Below are 13,635 nucleotides of genomic sequence, written 5' to 3' on the forward strand. Positions count from 1 at the left end.
CTTATCGGCCGGCTGACCCAGCCGCTTGAACTTTTGACGCATACAACAATCACTTTTCCATTGTGGCGTCAGATATTTTGTTTTATGACGTCAAAATTTTACGGGAACCTGTGTGATATCCAGCAATGGCGGACAAATAGCGATAAGGTGTATAAACATTGGAAGGGAACATAACTCCGCAAAAATGAGACTCAGTCTTTTTTTTTTTGTCTTTTTCGGTTGATTTTTCTTGAAATTTATGTAAAGTATGATACTTTGATGGGGTTATAAGTTTGTATTTGACTAAATTATATAATCTTCTGCTCATGAAATGTACAAAACCGAAGTGTTATGGGTAGTTTTATTTTTTTTGTGCATTTTTCATTAAAGAAATTGCAAATTTGAAGCTTTGTGACCATTTTGAAAAAATAATGTGAAAATATGGTATTGTTTATATCTGTATATTTTATTTTTTTCAGCATCTTACTTGTCAAAAGAAACTTTAAACCACAAATAGAAGAATACATCATTAACTATTTTATTAAATTTTGATTATTTACCTTGATATGTTGAAAAATTCAATAAATGGTCAACTAATGAATTACGAAATCTAGATTATAGCTTGATAAAAGATACGAAAACACATTCAGAGTTGTTTGTTATACTCTAAAGACCGCTAAAAAATAAAGAATCAATACATTCTGATGAATAGAAGCGGTAAAGTTATAAATTTGTATCAATTTGTATTGCTATTTCTGCCTTTTGTGCAAGAGTTATCTCCCTTTTCAATGCAAATCTCCACAGGAATTTTAAATGGTGATTTTTTAGTCTTCCTCAAGTAAGATTTCATATTACTTTTTTCTGTATATATTTGGGGTATAATGCTAAAGATTAAAACTTAAAAATCTTCTGTTGCAATCACTTTCAGGTTAGGGTCAAATTAACTATTTGTAAAAGCATTTTCTGTGATAAGTAGAAAGTAAAATCACAAAAATACTGAAATCTGAGGAAAATTCAAAACGAAAAGTCCCTAATCAAATGGCAAAATCGAAAGCTAGAACACATCAAACGAATAACATTTATGTTTGTAGACCTCTCACTTTAAAAAATGAAAGTCGCTCATTCAATTATATTGACAACAAATTTTGAAATAAACAAACCGACATAATAAGTTACAATCTCATATATAGGAGTACATCAGTCAACTTTGTGTTATAATATTTATAAATATAAAAAATTTAAACAAAAGTGGGAAAAGATAACATAAGGGCTATAATATAGACCAAGCAAATGAGCAAAATCTACAATTATATAATGAGAGGATGTATAAGTACCGAGCAACGTCAAATTGAAAGTGCACAATAGTTATCAAAGGTACCAGGCTAACAATGTATTACGCAAGACATGCGTTTCGTCTGAATATGACTCATTTGTGACGCTCAGATCAATATAATTAAAAGCAAAATAATTACAAAGTTTAGCATTGAGGACCCAAAATTCTGAAAAGTTATGCGAAATACGGCTGAGGTAATATATTTAATATATGTTTGTGGTTTTTGAAAAGAAGTTTTTTTTTTGTCCAGTAGTTTCCACTACGGGTAACCCTACAACTATTGCGATTTTGGTATTTTGGAATAAACTACGATATTGAGAAAAAAAAATCCCGTTTAGTTCATTTTAAAAATTTCAAAATGCGAGTTACTTATTGGAATTATAAACCTTTGCATTTTTCGCAAATATAGAAATATTGCATTAATTTCTGAATTAACAGTATTTTGACCTTCAACCTCAGGAATAAATGTATTTTCACTATTGGTATTAACGAGTTCTCTGCCATAGGCCCAATAAATTGGCCTCGGTAACATCTGAAAAATGCCACAAGGCCAATATTTTGGCCCTTCATTGGTAAAAATATTTATATTTTTTTAACATATACGACGTTATGTCTTTTTAAAAACAATTTTTTTTTTTAATTACCGCTGCCATATTTTCACAATACTGACCGATTGGGGAAAAAAATGACGATTATACGAAATTTATGCGAAAAAAAATGATAAAATCGTGCACAGAAGACTAAGTTTATGATGTTGGTATGCATTGGTTCAAGAATTGGAAAAACATTATTTTTCACCGGTCACTCGTTTCATATGACTTTAAATACTATAGGTTTTAATGTAAAACAAGTGTAAGAAAATCCTTCATACTAACAAAATCTTGGTACGTGTATTGCATTGAACTAACGTCCAACGGTTAGGCGTCAGTTTTGTACGGTACTCGTCCGATTTGTATCCGTTGCGTGTCCGTTATATATCCGTTGGAGGTCTGAAAAATAATTCCACCAATCGACTTCTACCGAACGTTTAACGGATAAAACGGATGTTGAACGAATGAGAAACGGACTTCTATCGGACGTATAACGGATGAAACGGATAATGGCCAATTGAAAATTTCCCGTAAGAAATGACAATTATTAGCATGTCAGATTTCTTAAGGTTCATGAATTCTTATTATTCATAATCGGTCTTAGGGTAAGGGCACGTCTTCACAATCATGCAGCTCTTATTCAGGCCAGACATTGTCCTTTGGCGGCATTTTGAAGAACAAACCAAACCCATTTACACAGAAACATTTTGAATATTAATGCGATTTACATGTTTTATTATTGTCGCCTTTTATTTTTCCGTATATCTTGTTCATCCGTTTTATCTGGTAAGCTTCCTTTAGGTGTCCGTTTTATGCGGTACTCGTCCGTTGGATGTACGTTCGACATCCGTTCTGTCCGGTACGTTTCCGTTTCTCGTACGTTGCATTTCCGGTTTGTGTCCGTTAGGCATTCGTTACACGTCCGTTTTATTCGCTCAGTACATCAACGGACTCCCAACGGATTACAATTTTGTCAACGGACAACATTTATTTTCATCCGTTAGTCGTCTGTTCGTGCTATCCGGTAGGGTGTGACCGAGGCTTAATACACTCGTTTCATGTAAAATGCAATATCAAAACTAAAAAATACACTGATACGGTTTATAGCATTAATGTGGGTTTTTTTTTAATTAAAATGTTTATTGCATAGTTAAAAAAAAATATGACCGGCATTTACTACTTCTATTAGCTGTATATTTCTGTGCATTTTCCCCATATACCATTCACATTGTGAAATAGGAAAAGTACAGAAAAAGGCACGAATATGAAAGTCGACTAAGAATTTATGACGTCAAATGGAGAGTTGCGTAATATTTCAAACATGGCATTGGTTCCGGTTTTTTTTTTTTTTTTTTCGCCGTAAGAAATTGCTGAAGACCCCGAATTTATAGGCGAAAGTGGTGTAAAGAATATGCCAGACAAAAGAGCTACTACAATAGCATACTTTAATTTATGCTCATGTTTACAACTAATATTATGAAGAAGATTGTTCTTGAAACAAGTAAACATATTCGCTTTTCTGGCAGTTCTGTTTTCATGAAACTGATACATATTATTGATAGAGTATATCTTTTTTTTCATACTTAAACATGGAAGTAATTGAGTTGGCTCATGGCTTTGCTTATCATATATATATCTATAGATATCAGTATAAATTTAACAGAAACAGTTTAATAAAATTCCGTCTTCATGTGAATTTCCTTAAATCTTATCTAATATTTATTTCACCTCAACCTAAGCAATCCCCACATTAAAAATAAGAAAGAAATATAAGCACAATTTCTCCGATGTTCAAAAGAACTAATGTAGTCAATGTACAACCTATAACGTAACGGTACCCAAATTGCACCTATTTAGCATAAATACAAGTGAAAATCTTACAAGATTTCCTAGAGACTAAACAAGTTGTATTTTAATGATCCGATAGTATGCACGTCTTTCAACATAGGTAAATATATTTAGATATACACAAAACGTTTACAGTATTTATCAACAGTTAGAAGAAAAGCAGTCAAAAGTCTAGAGGTATTCTTATTTGGCTGCCGAAAATAATGTTATATTATAAACATCTCAGAAATTTAATATTTCTTTGTGAATTAACAAAAATCATTTTGAATGCAAAAACATATTCACGGTGGGTTTTTTTTCATTTCTCTAATTGAATTAAGTGGAAAGAACGGTTTTCAACGCTTTGTATTTAAAACATTAAGTATAGTATGAATTATTTATACATACCTATGCACGATTCCCGCTCCAAGTAGAATAAAACAACACAAAAGCACCACAAAATTATTTACCAAGAAATCATCAAAATTTCATGAACATAACATTAACGGTAGGGACTCTGTTGGATTTTTTAAAGTGAAATAAATACACAAAAAGCTTGTATTATTTGGAATATATAGATGGTAGAAATATAATAGGACCAAAGTTTTCATTTATATGTTTGACCTTTGACTCCAAGCATCTGCATGGTATTCATAAATATATACATTTTGTCTGCCAACATTTCAATTTAAATTCAATTTAAAAAAGTACCATTAAAAATACTTAAAGACTTAGTAATATAAATACCACAGCACACGTCATACACAGAAGAAGCAAAAAGATTTCAAAAATTAACTTTTTTTAATAACGTATGATCATTGTCCATACAAATCTTAGTTCGCACAGGGAAATATGAGAATTTGTACAAGTTAGCAAAAACATTGAAAAACGATTTTTTTTTTATTTTAATTTTTTTAATTTTTTTTTATTCACATGTACTTCTTGACCAAATGACTTAAATACATACCAGTTACTTCTTTTAGAAGTGCATCAAGTATTTAGTAAGGCTACCATTGGTCGGTTTGTGGGTCAAGGGGAAGGAAGGAAGGGGGAAGAACTGCATGTCTCCACCCGTTCTACAATTTTTTTAAATGATACAATTAAAGAAAACAAGTTTCAATCTATCTTATCATATGAATCCTCAGCATAGACCGTGATGACTTTTCAAGATATCAGGTAGTAATAATAGATTAAAGAACAAAAATCGTAACTTGAAGCTAAGATGTGTGTCTTTCTTTTCGACGCCTTTGAGTTAAAATTTGCAGTAAATATGATAACCAAATTAGGTGCATAATTGATATGATGCGTGTCTGAATATGTTTTTGTGATTTTTATTTCAAATTATTTGTGTTGTAACGTCGCTGTCATGTTCCGTTATACAAATCCCTTCACTCTTGAGTCAAGATGAAAATTTATTGCATGTTGTTTCATGTGGTAAATACTTCAAATACATTCAAGATGAGAACAAATTATCAATATATTCAAAAGGTATTTTAAGGATTGATCGGGGAAAAGAAAAGGAATTCAACAGCCACCAGCTATAAAGCATAGGGAGAGTGCATGTGTATAAGGAATAGAGACATAATTTTTCTCCCTTGCATCAACAAACAGACCACACATGGACCCACACAAGAGTTGTTTCAAAAGTTGTTAACGTGCAGTAAGCGTGAAACTTTTTCTTCCCTAGATCCCTAACTCGTCCTTATTGTGACCGGACATGGCTGCGTATTCATATATCCTTACACAGCCAATTATACATTAATTTCAAAATATGGACTAAAAATATGAGCTATCTCATTATACGTTATGAATTACAATACATTTAATATGGCCATGTTAAGATAATATTATGTTGGTATCTTCTTCTGAAAACGGTAGAATATTTTCCAGACTATTTTCAAAGAGTCTTCATCATTAACAAAATAAAAAGTATGATAGGTTTTAAGGTATACTTTGAAGGTTTAACCACAACATTATGACATGTCTTAAAAAGATATTTCACCTAATTATAGGTCAATAGCAGCTACTCGGATACATTGATGTATTACAATAATAAAGCAGAAAAGCATACTTTACAAAATCTAATAAATATGAAAACAGGAAATTGCCGAATTGACAACAATCCGACCAAATAGCAGAAAAAAGACGTATAATGTATACTAGTGCTTGTTATTTGAACTGAACTCCAAAAGAAAGCTTCTTTTAATTTGTCAGATACATATTAATTAAAGTTATTATAAGGATATGTCTTTCTGTGCAAAATTTTGAATATCCTTTTATAATATTTTGCCGCGGATATTGTTTAAAAACTGTTACCAACAATGCAATAAATATTTGTAAATTTGTTTGTGAAATATTCAATATTTAGTATTAATTTAGAGTCTAAAATTCTTCGGATTTGTTACCTATAAGTGAAATAAACTCGTTGAATAAAAGGATTTTAATTTTTTTTAAATTTCAATTGAAATAATTCAATGCATGAATATTTTGTATTTGAATAAATCTGTCTGGTGGTTGATGAATACACCAACTATCACACAAGGGAGTCTAACCAACTACGAAATGCTTTATCATCTGTAGATTGATTTTTTTTTATATGAAACGATGTGACTTGGTTCAAAGTTAAGTGGCAAGTATTTGATATATACGCATGTACTGAGATAGAAAATCAAATTATTCATTCACTTATGGTCTTAAAAAATTAACCGATTGCGAGATGAATGACAATGCTTGACCATCATGCGAAGCGAGAGCGAGGTGGAAATGAGAAAATGGCAAGGGGTCTGGCGATCGCTCGAGGCTTCAAGATGCTGTGAAAAAAATGACGCAAACTCGTGCATTCTGAGCGTTTCGCTGACTCTTTCTCTGAAACGAAATTATTTTTTTCTGATGACTTAATGCAAGTTTAACTCTTCAATGTAAGAGACCATATGGCAATACATAAAACAGAGAGCTAGTTTTTTATCCTTTAATGTTAAAAGTTCAATTCTTCATAAAGAAACGCCGAATGTTTCTGTGTTCAGTAGCATCATACATTGTATCTTCTTAAAATATTTCTGGACATCGGTGGACATGCAACATTGCGAAACCAGACATTTACAAATGAAAATTTACACTCACGACTATAGTCATATTAAAGTAGGACAATAAATGAACAAAAGACAAATCCTAGTACAGATAAGACACATAAGTGCAAACAAAAGACAATCGACACTGAAAACTAAAAGTAAATCAGAAACATGGACCATGCTTCTTTCAAGACATTCGCCGTGAAAACAATTTGATATGAAGTCATTGAAGACAAGCTTTTGTTGCAATTTTATTTTTAAATTTCCAACAGGAGATATTTGCCTCATTAGCCCCCTTTGAATAATTTGCTTTTTCTTATTCAAAATGTCTTTTCTTTTTCTTCGTATTCAATTTGGTATAATTCCCACTGACCAGTTCAGTCTAGAAACAGCTGCTTCATGTTTGCATGAATGTGTTTTTAACCAATCTAACATGCCATAATTTCCTTATTTTTATTTGTTTCCTTGTATAAATGTTCACACAATTTAGTATTCCGTGTCTATAAATAGTCTTGATCGGGGAAGCATGATTTAGTTTGCCTAGCTATCTTAAACAAATCGATATTGTAATCTCAGCGTGTAATTTTTATTTCAACTTTTACGTTTGCATCAGAACGACGTTTAAAAGCGAAAACGTTCATTTTTTTAGAGTGACATTCGTTACTTCAAACAGAAATCGCTTTTATCTTTTAAAAAATTTTGGCAGTTAAAGACCGGTTTATAAAAGAAAATTTTTCATACAATCTAATGAACTAAGTATAAGCTTCCGGAAGATCAGGAAATATAACAAACTGTTCGTAATTATGAAAAAATCGAAAATTTACGGTAGTTAATGGTTGAATTGAAGCTTTATACATACCTAAAAATCAGTATGAGCTAAAATACTTTCAGTTTAGTCATCTCTGGTGTATTTCTGATGGCTAGGTTTAAAGCGATAACAGACGAAATATGCTTAGTGCTACTAAAAAACGGCCGTCTTTCCCGAACGTTGCGATCAACACGCTTTCGTAATCGTAAATTAAGGTGAAAATTTTTTTATTTCGTGCACATATATTACAGTTTGAAACAAAATACAATCTTTGCTTTAGAGATATCTACTTTTGTCTTACTTTTCTGCCTCCAAAACATTGATTCTGCAGTTTTTAGAAAGTTCATTTTTCCATATTTTCTACTTGTAAGTATGACATTTATGACAGGAACTTTGAGAAGAAGCATGCCACAAAGAATTAAAAGCAACCCATCAAAATATGGAAGAAATTTATTGTTAACCGAGTATTTTTTTTCAAAGATTTATGATAAATTCGAACATTTTTTATATAAAAAAAAAAAATCCCTCAAACAACACTCGTCCACTATGACGCCTCCAATTTGTTCATGTGATAGTTGAATGATTATCAACAGAATACCCAAGAGATTAATTCCTGGGTGAGTTGGACAATAAGCAAGAACTTCGAAGGCTAGCTAACGGCAAATTGAAAGATTGTGTCGTATGTTCTAGTCGAAATAACGGAAGAAGAAAGCGATCAAGACTTCAATGTGGTAGTCTGTGTTTTAACCGACATTTAGTTCTATGCGACAAACAGTAACATTAACATTTTGACATTTACAAATAACAAAGATTGTCACATGTTATTAATTTTAATTCATTATTTAAAATAATGATTTCTAAAATAAGCAAGTGCTATTAGTTCTCAAGAAACTGACCCCCCTAAAAAGATGTAATTAACTTTATTAAATAACTTTTTTTTTTAAATTTAATGTAAGATTTCCCGCGGAAGGTCGGTGGTCCTAATTAGTCACTCTTGCTCTCCTTCAACCAAAAACAATTAAAATGCAAGACGAAGAATAAATAGAACGTAACTATGCAATGTCTTATAATCAGGGAACCAAATATATATTTTACGGCGAATTCAAAGCATTATGTTACTGATACATCTAAATAAATGAGTTTTATCAGCAGTTGCATATTGTAACTATATTTATCATTACTTAGACTAAATAACATATGATTTTTACTGTATGATAATAGCTTTAAATTAACGTAAATTCCATATTTTTCGAATTGGTGCTTAACGGGCTGATAGGAAAAGTTTATCACATGCTTCGACTGTTATCACATGCCTTTCCCGAAAAAACAAAACTAAATATTGTATGACGGCAGATCGTAAAATTACGTCGTTACTTTAGCGGACAGAGTACCTACTTTCCGTAACGTTATCGCATGGCATTCCGGTGATACTCGGCAAAATTCCGGAAAATAATATGCTACGTTTTCAGTGAAAAACATTACAAAGTATGGTACAAAACAATTATTTGGATACTGGAAAGTATATTGTGTAAAATAATTTTAAAAAAAATACAAACAAATTATTAAATAAATGCATTTTTTAACAGTTTCAAACATATTTTAGAAAATTACTTTAAAAAAGTTGACTCTTCCAAACAGTGTTCATTATGTATATTGATGAATAATATTTTGGTCGATTCGGCCATATTAAAATGTTTTTCTTCTCTGTTGAGGCATATGATAGAAAGATTTCATATCGAATGTACTAAATTTGGGGTCCAACGTCCGGGAACTTTCACTCTTTAAACTTTTTTGGACTATTTGGAAACCATGTAAAAAGATCAATATATACGAATCTGTTATTTTTCTCAATTGTTGAAGCATAAGATAAAAAGACCATAACATGTCACGTTTCATATCGCATGTATTATCAGCCCTCAAGCCATGTGGCTCTTGTGCTGATATAGTACATAGGGCTGATAATACATGCGATATGAAAAATGCCATGTAATAATCTGATAATATCATGAGTGAAAATGAAGACCACAGTTAAAAAAAAGTACAACACAAGAAATTAAAAATAAACTATAGAAGACAAGATAGATATTCATCCCATTCCAGTAGAATTTTGAATTTCCAACTGATTCTTCATAAATTTCCTACGTGGATATCATCTTTTTTCCTTGTGGATTTTATTAGCTTACGTAAATGATGAATAAAAAGAGATGTGGTAAATACGTCAATTATGAATAAAAGGAAATGCGGTAAATACGTCAAAACTGATTAAAAGGAGATTAGTGGAAGATATTAGCAGGCAAAATCGAGGGAATTGTGCAAATGATGATACAAGCATGAAAATTACAACAAAGCATCATTATTATGTACTTTTAAAGAAACAACTGCTGGCCATTAAAAAAAATCATTTTTTCAAGATGGCCACCGTCGTTTTCTAAAATGACTGTTTTTTTTCAGTTTGAAAATACTGATTTTTTTCTGGAAAACATTTCGTTTACCTTCTTTTAGTGAAAAACAGCTGTCAGGTTTGGTAGCTACTTTCCTTACATGTGAATAATTCACTAGACATGAGTATTTAACATATACAGGGTTTGCGCATGCGCGAAAAAATTAACAAAATTCATTAAAAAATATTTCAACTATTTACTATAAAATAAGTGATTTGGGATTTTCAATGATATTATGATTTGGTTAAATAACATTCTTCCAGTTTATGACACGAATTGATAATTTTGCGCATGCGCAAACTCTTTATAGACATAATGAGTCATTTGTATGCACTACCAGGCAGGGCAAACCGTAGTTCATCTCATTACTTTAAAAAGCAAGTTAGTGTAAAATCTATGATGCCACTGTTTAAAAACAAGCCCATTCAGTTGCAATGATCAGGCACTTGATGGATAAGACGGAAAATGTGGTTAATACGGAAAAAAACATCAATATTAACGGCAGATCAGTCACTTTTGGTAATGGATAATCAGTGGGAATCGCCTGATTTGTACAAAGAAGATAAGTTTATCGTCATTTGAGGTGGATTTCACATTGAAATGACTTGTTATAAAATTCTGGGTGATATATAACGTGAAAGTAGATAGACATATGTCCTCACTAAAACCATTATTGCAACACCTAGAACGGCATATTCTTGTATGTATGTTCAAATGTACCTAGCACTAGACACGCGCATCAGATAACTCTATGTGTTTTAGCTTGGATTGTATATATCGGCTTAAGAAAGGTAAACAAAGAAGTTATAATCATGTCATGACTCTGTGACGTTAAATGATTTGATAGACTGGTGTAAGAAAATATAGTCATCTCTACCACAGTTCAATTCCTGGCGTTCAATTATAAAATAAAAACTTCTTGTGAATTTGGTAGTATGCTCATTTCATGAGTCAGATTTTGTACAAACAGTCCATATAAAGCATGATACCGTATTCATTTAGGTCTTGATCGTGTAACATATGTGTTGTCATAGAAGACCCCATTTAGACGTATTAATGTTAGCTGGACCAGAAGTCAGTAGACTATCAGATAAATTTGCAAGATCTAGTGGTTTTAGGCATTTTATAATAGATGAACGACTTAATGAACACAAAGGATTTCTCTTAAAAGATCAAAGGCAAATAATTTGAAGATCGTTTAAAGCAAATACAAAACGAAGGAGAACCGGTTTCTTATAACCAGATCAAAAAGAACAACTTCCTATTATGTCGGTAAAATAAAACTGTAAACGTTTTGTAGATATCTTTTCTAGACTTTTATTTCTTATCGCAGTGGACAAACTGATTTGGAATATTTCTTAATCCATAAAGACAAACTGTTCCTCCGTTTTTGTCTTCGGATGTCATTTTAAACAGTGGAATGAAATCGGTGCAAATGGATACACTTGAAACATTTTGCAATTTGCAGATCCAAATTCTGACGCATTTACCGTTGATGGGGCAGCAATGGTTAATTTTAGGCCACCTTGTAGGGCAACAATATTGGATGATTTTGCACTTGTGTCATACAATCTTAAATAAAATCTTTCATCGATAAGTATTCAAGAGTAGACATTGTGTTAGATTTACTAAAAAGACAAAAGTTGGGTTCTGGAGTAGTTTTCTCTATGAAGATGACAACGAAACGAATTTTCTGCCGACAAAAATGCTTTTATATAGACTAATAAGGATACTTTCCAGCTACCCCTTGTAAGCATGGAGAAGCAGATATACGAATATTTGTCCATAATCGGCATGATTATGAAAATTGTTGTAAGACGGTTATTTAAGGTAGCACCCACACAGATGTAGTAGTATTAAGAATTGCAGCACTCCAAAAATGTGGTGAAACAAACTGAGAAAAGGTTTTGTCAGGAATGAAGACTTTTGATGACTTCCTGTACGTGATATATCAAATGCGTTTTGTCCTCGTATAGCTACTCTTCCTTTCATTCATTCAGTGGATGTGACACTAAGGGAATAAGTCAGTTTGGATGACATGGGAAGTATTTCAACATGTAAGGGACGTACTTATTTCTTTACTGAAGTATAAGGACACATACATGGACATAAATGAAGCATTTGTTTGCATCATATCTGACAGAACAACATCACTACTTGATGTTAACGAGGCACGATGTAAATGTTTACCCAGGTAGCAGCGGCATTGTGATGTCGTTCCGCCTACAAGAGTTTTTTTTTTCCGGAGCACATCCAAAGAGCAGCGTATCAAGGCGGATAAGTTTGGGCTCAGTCTGATTTATATACCAATTCATGAACATTAGGGTTGGATGAAAGAAACAAATCGATGACAGTTGGGAACCAAAAAGGACTTCTACGGCTGCCGTTAAAGTTGCATCCTCCTGTCGGGAACTTTTGAAATTCGGAGGCGAAAATTCCAGTTGTGTTGGTGACTGTAAATGCTACCGTTCTGTCCTTCCTTGTACGAGTTTTGTTATTGGCTACTGTCAGATAATTATAAGATAACGAACCTGTCTTTCTATCAAAATAAGGCATTTAATCTTAACAAAAATTTAAAAAATTTGGCCGCCATTTTGAAACCGGAAATCACTCTTTTTTGTCATTTATGTGTTGTTTTTTCGTACTTTAGGAACTGTTATTAACGCTTAATAAAAACTTACATTGGATTATACCTATAACACAACTTTCAAGGATTTCAACTGGATATGACTCCATTTGCAAAATTATCGGTGGCCATCTTGAAAAAATGGAAATATTTGATGGCCAGCACCTGATTTCTTTTACTTATCATTTAGTCCACCTTTATACTAAATTTCATGCTTGTATTTCATGCTTGTGTAATTATTTGTTAAGTTGATGAAAATTATTAAAATATTTTCTACGTTTTTTGCCTCTAATTAGGAGGAACCGGAAACCACTATTTTTCTTCATTTAAGTGTTGTTTTATCGTACTAAGGAGCTGTTTTTAACGTTTTATCATAATTTACATTGGATTATACATTACACATCTTTCAATGATTAAAATCCCTTGTAAAATTGCTTGAAAGTAAAAAAAATCGAAATTGTTTACTCTTTTGCCGACATTTTGAAACCGGAAGTCACCTATAGGTTCATTAATGTTTTGTCTAGTGGTTATTTATGAACTGTCATTTGCTTTTTATCAAAACTTATAATGGATTTTACATAAAACACACCTTTCAAAGGATTAACAAATAATGGCTAATTTGATATGACGCCATTTTCAAAATGTGTGGTGGCCATCTTGAAAAAGTGATTTTTTTTTCTGGCCAGCAGCGGATTTTTTATAAGTATCATTTAGTTAACCTTTATACCAAATTTCATGCTTGTATCACGATTTGCACAATTATGTCCATAATATCTCCCACTAGATGTGGAAAATCCAATGATGAATAATAGAAAATATGGTTGATACGTAAATGATGAATAAAAGGAGATGTGGTAAATACGTCATTTATGAATAAAAGGAAATGCGGTAAATACGTCAAAACTGATTAAAAGGAGATGTGGAAAATCCAATGATGAATAATAGAAAATATGGTTGATACGT

Source organism: Mytilus edulis, chromosome 12 (assembly GCF_963676685.1).
Source record: "Mytilus edulis chromosome 12, xbMytEdul2.2, whole genome shotgun sequence".
Taxonomy (NCBI): domain Eukaryota; kingdom Metazoa; phylum Mollusca; class Bivalvia; order Mytilida; family Mytilidae; genus Mytilus; species Mytilus edulis.